The following is an 8,896-nucleotide window of genomic DNA, read 5'->3' as shown; positions in this document are numbered from 1 at the left end:
GGCCTTGATACTGTGCCCATATGGCTGAGAAACATGACTCCAGCCAGGTCCTTTTCCTCCACTTTCAAATGGCCAGCATTATAGGTCGGGCACAGCAAAACTTCACAAAGGCATGCTTAGGCTCTCCTTGAAACCTGTCAACTTTGACATTAATAACTGGGAGGGATTTGCTACCAACCCTTCAAAATGGTGACAGCTGTCCATCAAGCTACATTCTTTGCTCTCAGATTTGCTCTGTACAGCACCACCACTTTATTTAAACCCAGGCCACTTGGTCACATCAATCCTCATATGAGCTCCCACCTGCATTTTATATAATGACCAATTGAGACTTACTGCCTCTATTTTTTTTTCTCTGTCTCTCTTTCTCCCTTTCTCCTCTTTGATTCTTTCTGCTGACGCTGCTGCACTTAAAAAGTAATTTATTGATAATGAATTAATGTCCTAACAGGAATACTACCTATGTAACTATACATAAAATATATATTGAACACATACATAAGCTGAATACCTGTCACTGTACTGAGGAAATTTGGATTAGACATTAAATAGAGGACTTCCTCTTTCCTCTCAGGTGGCTGGAAAAGCACCAGTAGCAAAGCACCAATAAAGCACTGTTCAAAGAGGAGTTGTGGAGATCTCACATTCTCTTTGTCAACACTTAAAACAGACTGTCCTGTCATTTTTTAAAATTGCTGTTTATGGAACCTCAATTTATGGAATTTGACGATTGCTTGCTGTCATTCCAGAAGAAAGTACACATACATAAAAAAGACTTAAGTCATGACAAAACACTTTGTAACAGGCTAGCATTGTAAGACGTTCCATGAGCGCAAATCTTTCTCTTAGCTGTTGGTAGACAGGTATATTCTAACACTCCATACAGCAGATCTCAGATACTGTAAATGAGATAAGTGGGAGGATAATATTTTTTGATGGTTCTGGTGGAGGCAAGGAAGAAAACCTTGTATTTAAGTGTTGTTGTTTGTGAGCCAAGGATGTTCCAAATATATTTGGGTCGATTAATTACTTTTAAAGTTATTTTTGTAATTCGTCAATGCGGCACTAAATTTACACAAAGCAAGAGGGGTAAAGAGTACTGGGCTAATGGTAAGATTGTTGGTCGTGTAGATGAACAAAGAGATCTCGGTCTCCATGTACATTGATCACTGAAAGTTACCACCCAGGTTGATAGGGTTGTTAAGAAGGCATACGGTGTGTTAGCTTTTATCGGTACAGGGAATGAGTTTTGTTGCAGCTGTACAAAACTCTGTGCGGCTGCACTTGGAGTATTGCGTACAATTTCAGTCACCGCATTATAGGAAGGATGTGGAAGCTTTGGAAAGGGATCAGAGGAAATTTAGTAGGATATTGCCTGGTATGGAGGGAAGGTCTTATGAGGAAAGACTGAGGGAGTTAAGGCAGTTTTTTGTTGGAGAGAGGAGGGTTGAGAGGTGACTTAATTGAGACATATAAGCTAATCAGCTGGTTAGGTAGGGTGGACAGTGAGAGCCTTTTTCCTCGGGTGATAATGGCTACCATGAGGGGACATAGGTTTAAATTGAGGGGTGATAGATATAAGACAGATGTCAGAGGTAGTTTCTTTACTCAGAGAGTAGTAGGGGTGTGGAACGCACTGCCTGCAAACTGTAGTAGACTCACCAATTTTAAGGGCATTTAAATGGTCATTGGATAAACACATGGATGAAAATGGAATAGTGTACATTAGGTGGGCTTCAGATTGGTTCCACATGTTGGCACAACATTGAGGGACAAAGGACCTGTACTGCGCTGCAATGTTCTATGTTCAATAAGAGCTTACAAAGCGTAATGTGTTCAGGACCAGATATTAGAACGTAGAACAAAGAACACAGAACATAGAAGTACAGAGAATAGGAGTGGGCCCTGCAGCCCACAATGTTGTGCTGAACATGATACAAAATTAAATTAGTCTCTTCTGCCTGCCCTTGGTCCATATCCCACCACTTCTTGCATATTTATGTGCTTACCGAAAATCCCTTAACCGCCTCTATAATATCTGCCTCCAGTGCCACCCCTGGCAGCACAGTCCAGACTCTTACTGCTCTCTGTGTAAAAAACCTGCCCCTCACATCTCCTTTGAACTTTCCCCCCCTTCATCTTAAATGCATGTTCCCTCATTTTAGATGTTTCCCCTCGGGGAATAGAGATTCTGACCATCAACCCTATGAATGCATCTCATAATTTTGTAGATTTCTTTCAAGTCTCCCCTCAGCCTCTGCCACTCAAGCCAGTTTTCCTAGCCTTCCCTTATAGCTCATACCCTCTAATCCATGCAGCATTCTGGTAAACCTCTTCTGTACTCTCTCCAAAGCTTCCACATACTTCCTGTAATGTGGCTACCAGAACTAAACATAATACTCAAATATGGCCTAACCAAAGTCTTATAAAGTTGTGACGTGACATCCTCACTGTCGATGTCATATTGACTGAGGGAAAAGTATTAGTGTGGTCACAAGGGTCAATTCCACTGCTCTACTTCATAATAATGCTCTGAGATTGTTTATACACAAGAGTCTTGGTTTAACATATAATTTAAAAGGTGATACTGTCCACAATGTATCCATCCCTGATACCTCACTGGAGTTTCCCCCAATTTTCTTTGCTCTCTGGAGTATGACTTGATCCCGCAACTTTCAGACTGAGGATGGATTGTGGCTACTATTTGGTGATATGGGATACAATCTCTTTTGAGACAGGTAATTCTTCAAATGAAATTCAAGTTCCTAGTGTATAATGAAATGATCAAATCATGAGATTCAGATTTTTTTTTCAGACTTTTACTGTAACAACTGAAGTAAAAGCTACATTAACTAAACAGTATTTCGGGAGGAAATTCCAACTACAGAAAATAGCTCCCCTTTAAAAATTATCAAAATCTCCTTCTGTGGTTATATTTTAGCTCCTACTTGTACATTTCTTTCACCAGGAACTGCTCCCAGTTGATTCTTAGCTCCTTTTTCCAGCCATATAACCTCTCTTCCCAGAATCAACTTTCATACTGTGGGTTACCATGTAGAGCACCCCCCCCCCCCCCCCCCCCCCCCCCCCCCCCCCCCCCCCCCCCCGCCCCACTCCCCGGTCAAGCCTCAGAAAATCTCTAGCTTCATTTAAACCATAGCAACTTGGTTAATATGAGCTCCTAAGTGCATTATGCAGAATGACCAATTGAAACTGCCTCTGTCTCTATCCTCTCTCCTCCATCATTCTTTCAACCAACTCTGCCTGTCTACAAGGTTCAGTATATTTTAGGAACCCAATCCAACAATGGTTTCTCAAGAAAGGTCACTGGACACAATATATCGACTCTCCTTTCCCCCCACAGATGCTGCCAGACTTGCTGAATTTCCCCAGCAATTTCTGGTTTTGTTTCAACAATGGTTTCCTTTGGACTATCCTTTCTCAAAGCCCCAAAAACACAGCAACATGAATTACAGGGGCTTTGTATCCAGGTAAAACAGCTAATTAACCACCCAGTGGATACCTCAACTGCATTCTTTCATGGAATTAAATACATTGTTTAAAGTATAACTGTTCGCAAAATCTGAAATTCCTCGTCTTAACCTTTAGCAAACAAGTCACCCAGAATTTAGAACAGGTCACATTATCTCTTCATTTCTCCAATTTATCCAAAGTTATGTACACAGTCCTGAAATAGTCTCATAAACATCCTATTTATTATGCATGAATATTGACCATGGTTAAAGGGAAACAAATTACAATTTAAAAATGGTGAAAGGAAACCCTGTACGTTGATACCCAGAGCAATTTATATCATGAATGATCAAAGGTCTTTTCATTTGAAAGCTTAATCTGTGATAGAGAGCGTTGACGCTCATTATATAACCCTGGATTGAATTCAAACCTAAGTTTGGACAGGTGAAGTAATAGTAGTTTTGTAACCATCATCCAATTTCACCTTCATTGCTTCAAACTAAAGAATAGCCATTGCACATGCATCCAGTTTTAGTTTTCATTTCCCTTGCAGTACTGGAAAGTTTCAGACATGCTTTTACTTGTTTTTTGCTAATGTTGTCTGTTCTGTAGATCATTTTGAATTTGTCGACAGCATGCACAATGAACAGCAAGACAACACTGAGTTTGAACAGAATGGTGGAAAGGAAAAGTAACCTAAATAATAACTGCTAGATGACACCAAGCTTGAATTATAAAGACCTGTGGCTAGCTGATGGAAGAGAGGCTCATATGAGGCAAAGAATTTGACAGTTCCTGCAAATCTGGTTTCATGATTTTAATCACTCTACCATTGCCAGCTAGCCCTATACTCCAGAATTCCTTCTCTAATCCCCCTTTGACTCAATCTCCTCCTTGAGATTTGCTCCTCAAAACTTACCTTTCACCTGTCCTCGAATAGCCTGGTGTCAAATATTGCTTGGCAACACTCTGTGATGTATTTTACTATCTTTTTTACTGTGTTAAATGTGCTGCATAAATGCAGATTGTTATTGTTTTCCAGTCCTGTGAAGGAACTGCTATGGGAATCCATGTAGTACTCATTTGACTAGTGACAGTACTCAGACAGAAACAGGATCATGGAGATCTTTCTGCATTTCAGAAGAAATAAGGGAGAAGGGCCAGAGAGATGCAACAAGCAGAACAACATTGCCTTGAGATAATTTGTGAATGAGTAAGAGACTGGAGGCTAAAAGACACAGGAAAGCATTTTAAGGAACTTGCCTCAACATGTCTAATTGGATAGTCAAATATAATTGTAATCAAGTTAGAAAATATTAGGGGTCACAAATGGTTGTCACATTCTCTCCATCACATTGGCCTCCAACATCCAGCTCAATATAACATCACCTACTTTCACCAGTCTTCAGCCCATTTCATTGTCAGACCTAATTATTTCAGTGCTATTCTGGCCAAGCCTCCCATTCTCCATAAACTTGAGTTCATCCAAAAATCTGCTTTTGTATATAAACCCACACCAAGTCCTATTCACTAATCTCCCTTGCCTGTCCTAACCTGGACTGGCCCCAGTCTTCCTGCACCTCCCATCCTTCCATTTACATGCTTTCATGCCCTTTCCCCTCTGAATTACTATAACCTCCTACAGCCCCTCAATCCTACCAGATCTCTGCTCTCTCACTCTCTGCTCTTGTGCAGCTCTTGTCATAGAGTCATACCGTCATATTGCACGGAAACAGACCCTTCAGTCCCACCAATCCATAATCCCAAATAAACTGGTCCCACCTGCTTGCATTTGGCCCATATCCCTCCAAACATTTCGTTGTGTTCTGCTCTTTGCAGTCCCTTACCTTATTTTAACTTTGGCAACTATGCCTTCAGCCTATGCTCTCAGATTTCTTTCTCAAACCTCCTCTAAGATTTTTCTTAAAACTGGCTCCTTGACCAAGCCAACAGCTCCTGTGAATATTTAAATTAAGAGGAATAAGCCATTCAGATCTTCGTGCCTGATGCTGTATTCAATAAGATTGTGGCAGACCTGCCTTTGGCCTTTATCTTCACATTCCTGCCTCCCTTTTAATCCCTTTCTTGGCTTGTCATGTGTTTTTAGCGTGATTAGACCTCTGACGTGTTTTGGGTCATTTTTCTGAACTAAAGCATTTTTGAAATGAATTCATTATTGTCAAGACTGGCATATTATGGTGAAACTGGTCACAATCAATAATAGAGATATATGTCTGTTACTAGTTATTGCTGAAGGCGGTATCTGATTGGCAATGCACCAAGCAGTATATCAGGAACTTAGGATATTCTGAGCCAGTAACCATATCTCATAGTCAGCAGGTAAACTTTCAGGGACATTTATGGAAAAGCCCCTGAGACAGTAGCCAGATAATATATGTGGATGAACAATGTTTGGGGCATTTCGTATGCCCATAAATCTTCTTTATCTTTTGTCATTGAAAACAATAAAATTGCCACACAATGTAACATTGAAGGAAATAACCTCATTGTCTTGTGAAGAATTCAAAGACTGAGCAAACTGAGGGAGGATGCCGCAGTCGTTTTACTGCACTGAACATTTAAGCTTTTAAATTGGGGTTTTCAGATCTATTGACAACAGTTTTAAAAACGTATTTATTTTGTGGGATGTGGGCATCACTGGCTGGGCCAGCATCTATTCCCCGTCCCTTGTTGCCCTTGAGGAGAACTGCCTTCTTGAACCACAGCCAGTCCACCTGGTCTGGGTTGACCCAAAATGCCTTTCGAAAGGGAATTTCAGGACTTTGACCCAGCCGCAGTGAAGGAATGCTGATATATTTCCAAGTCAGGACAGTGAGTGGCTTGGAGGGGGGACTTGAAGGTAGTGATGTTCCCATATATCTGCTGCCCTTATCCTTCTAGATGGAAGTGGTCGTGGATTTGGAAGGTGCTGTCTGAGGATCTTCAGCGAATTTCTGCCGTGCAGCTTGTCAATAGTGCACACTGCTGTTACTGAGCATCGGTGGTGGAGGGAGTGGATGTTTATGGATGTAGTGCCAATCAAGTGGGGGCTGCTTTGTTCTGGATGGTGTCAAGCTTCTTGAGTGTTTTTGGAGCTGCACTCATCCAGCCAAGTGAGGAGCATTTCATCACACTCCTGACTTGGCCTTGTGGATGGTCAACAGGCTTTGGAGAGTCAGGAGTGTGTTATTCACTGAAATATTCCTAGCCTCTGACCTGACCTTGGAGCCAATGTGTTTATGTGGTGACTCCAGTTGAGTTTCTGATCAATAATAACTTTCAGGACATTGGTTAGGCCACTGTTGGAATATTGCGAGCAGTTCTGGTCTCCTTCCTATCAGACAGATGTTGTCAAACTTGAAAGGGTTCAGAAAGGATTTACAAGGATGTTGCCAGGGTTGGAGAATTTGAGCTATAGGGAGAGGCTGAACAGGCTGGGGCTGTTTTCCCTGGAGTGTCGGAGGCTGAGAGGTGACCTTATAGAGGTTTACAAAATTATGCGGGGCATGGATAGGGTAAATAGGCAAAGTCTTTTCCCTGGGGTCAGGGAGTCCAGAACTAGAGGGCATAGGTTTAGGGTGAGAGGGGAAAGATATAAAAGGGACCTATGGCCAGTTTTTCACACAGAGGGTGGTACGTGTATGGTTGGTGCTGCCAGAGGAAGTGGTGGAGGCTGGTACAATTGCAACATTTAAGAGGCATTTGGATGGGTATATGAATAGGAAGGGTTTGGAGGGTAATGGGCTAGGTGCTGGCAGGTGGGACTAGATTAGGTTGGGATATCTGGTCGGCGCGGATGGATTGAACCGAAGTGTCTGTTTTCATGCTGTACATCTCTATGACTCTATGACTCTAATTGAGAACCTTTACGCAATAGTTGCATTATAGGGTCTACAAAGAACATCGCTTACAGTTTTCAAATATCAACACAATCCTTTCTTATTAATTAATTTTCTAATGTCAGACAAGAAGTTACAAGAGTGTTTCATTAGACGTGAACTCCCAAGTAGGGAAAAAGTACTTCCTCTTCCATAGCATCTTTCACTACAATAGACTCTGCTAAAATGCTTCACAGCAAATCAAGTCATTTGAAGTGGTTACTTTATAATATAGGTTAATGTAGAGCAGCCAATAGTAATGTGTCCAAATGAGTTAGAGAGAAAAATGGCCAGATAATTTGTTTTTGACAATGTTTGTTAAGGGATAGATGTTGGTCAAAACATCTGGGATCTTCCTTGCTCTTCTTAGTGTCATGGTTTAGTGTCACAGCTAAGAAACCATACATGCAACAGTGCAACAATCCTTTATTATTTCACCAAGGTATTCATCTGTACTCAAGATTATACGTTCAAATCTCTGGAGTGAGGCTTAAATCTATACCTTTTTCAACTGGGAGACAACAGTGCTACCATTAATGCCTAAACCACATAAAGATATAGGCATACCTTACATTGACTGTGATCAATACGAAAATCAATAGAAATTTCATATGGCATAAGATAATTTTTTGCCTCCTATTTTAGTGGATTAATACCTCTAACTGAGTCATCAAAAATAAGACACAAGAATGTATTAAGTAAGGTAAAACAGAAAATATTTCAAAAGTAGCTGAATCAATGTCCTGTACAGCCGCAACATGACCTCCCGACGCCTGTACTCAATACTCTGACGATAAAGGAAAGCATACCAAATGCCTTCTTCACTATCCTATCTACCTGCGACTCCACTTTCAAGGAGCTATGAGCCTGCACTCCAAGGTCTTTGTTCAGCAACACTCCCCAGGACCTTACCCTTAAGTGTATAAGTCCTGCTCTGATTTGCTTTTCCAAAATGTTGCATCTTGCATTTATCTGAATTGAATTCAATCTGCTACTCCTCTGCCCAATGGCCCATCTGATCAAGATCCTGTTGTAATCTGAGGTAATCTTCTTCACTGTCCACTACACTTTCAATTTTGGTGTCATCTGCAAACTTACTAACTACACCTCCTATATTCATATCCAAATCATTTACAATAATGATGAAAAGCAGTGGACCCAGCACTGATCTTTGTGGCACACCACTCCCGTCACAGGCCTCCAGTCTAAAAGGCATCCCTCCGCCACCACACCTTTGAGCCGGTTTTGTATCTAAATGGCTAGTTCTCGCTGTATTCCATGACATCTACCCTTGCTAACCAGTCTACCATAAGAATACTTGTTGAATGCCTTACGGAAATCCATATAGGTCATGTCCACCACTCTGCCCTTATCATCCTCTTTGTTACTTCTTCAAAAACTCAATCAAGTTTGTGAGATATGATTTCCAATGCACAAAGCCATGTTGATTGTCCCTAATCAGTCCTTGCCTTTCCAAATACATGTAAATCCTGTCCCTCAGGATTCCCTCCCACAACTTGTCCATTATCGATGTCAGGCTCACT

The sequence above is a fragment of the Hemiscyllium ocellatum genome, chromosome 42 (genome assembly GCF_020745735.1).
Source record: "Hemiscyllium ocellatum isolate sHemOce1 chromosome 42, sHemOce1.pat.X.cur, whole genome shotgun sequence".
NCBI lineage: Eukaryota > Metazoa > Chordata > Chondrichthyes > Orectolobiformes > Hemiscylliidae > Hemiscyllium > Hemiscyllium ocellatum.
The sequence above is the reverse complement of the archived record's forward strand: the minus strand, read 5'-3'. Positions refer to the sequence as shown.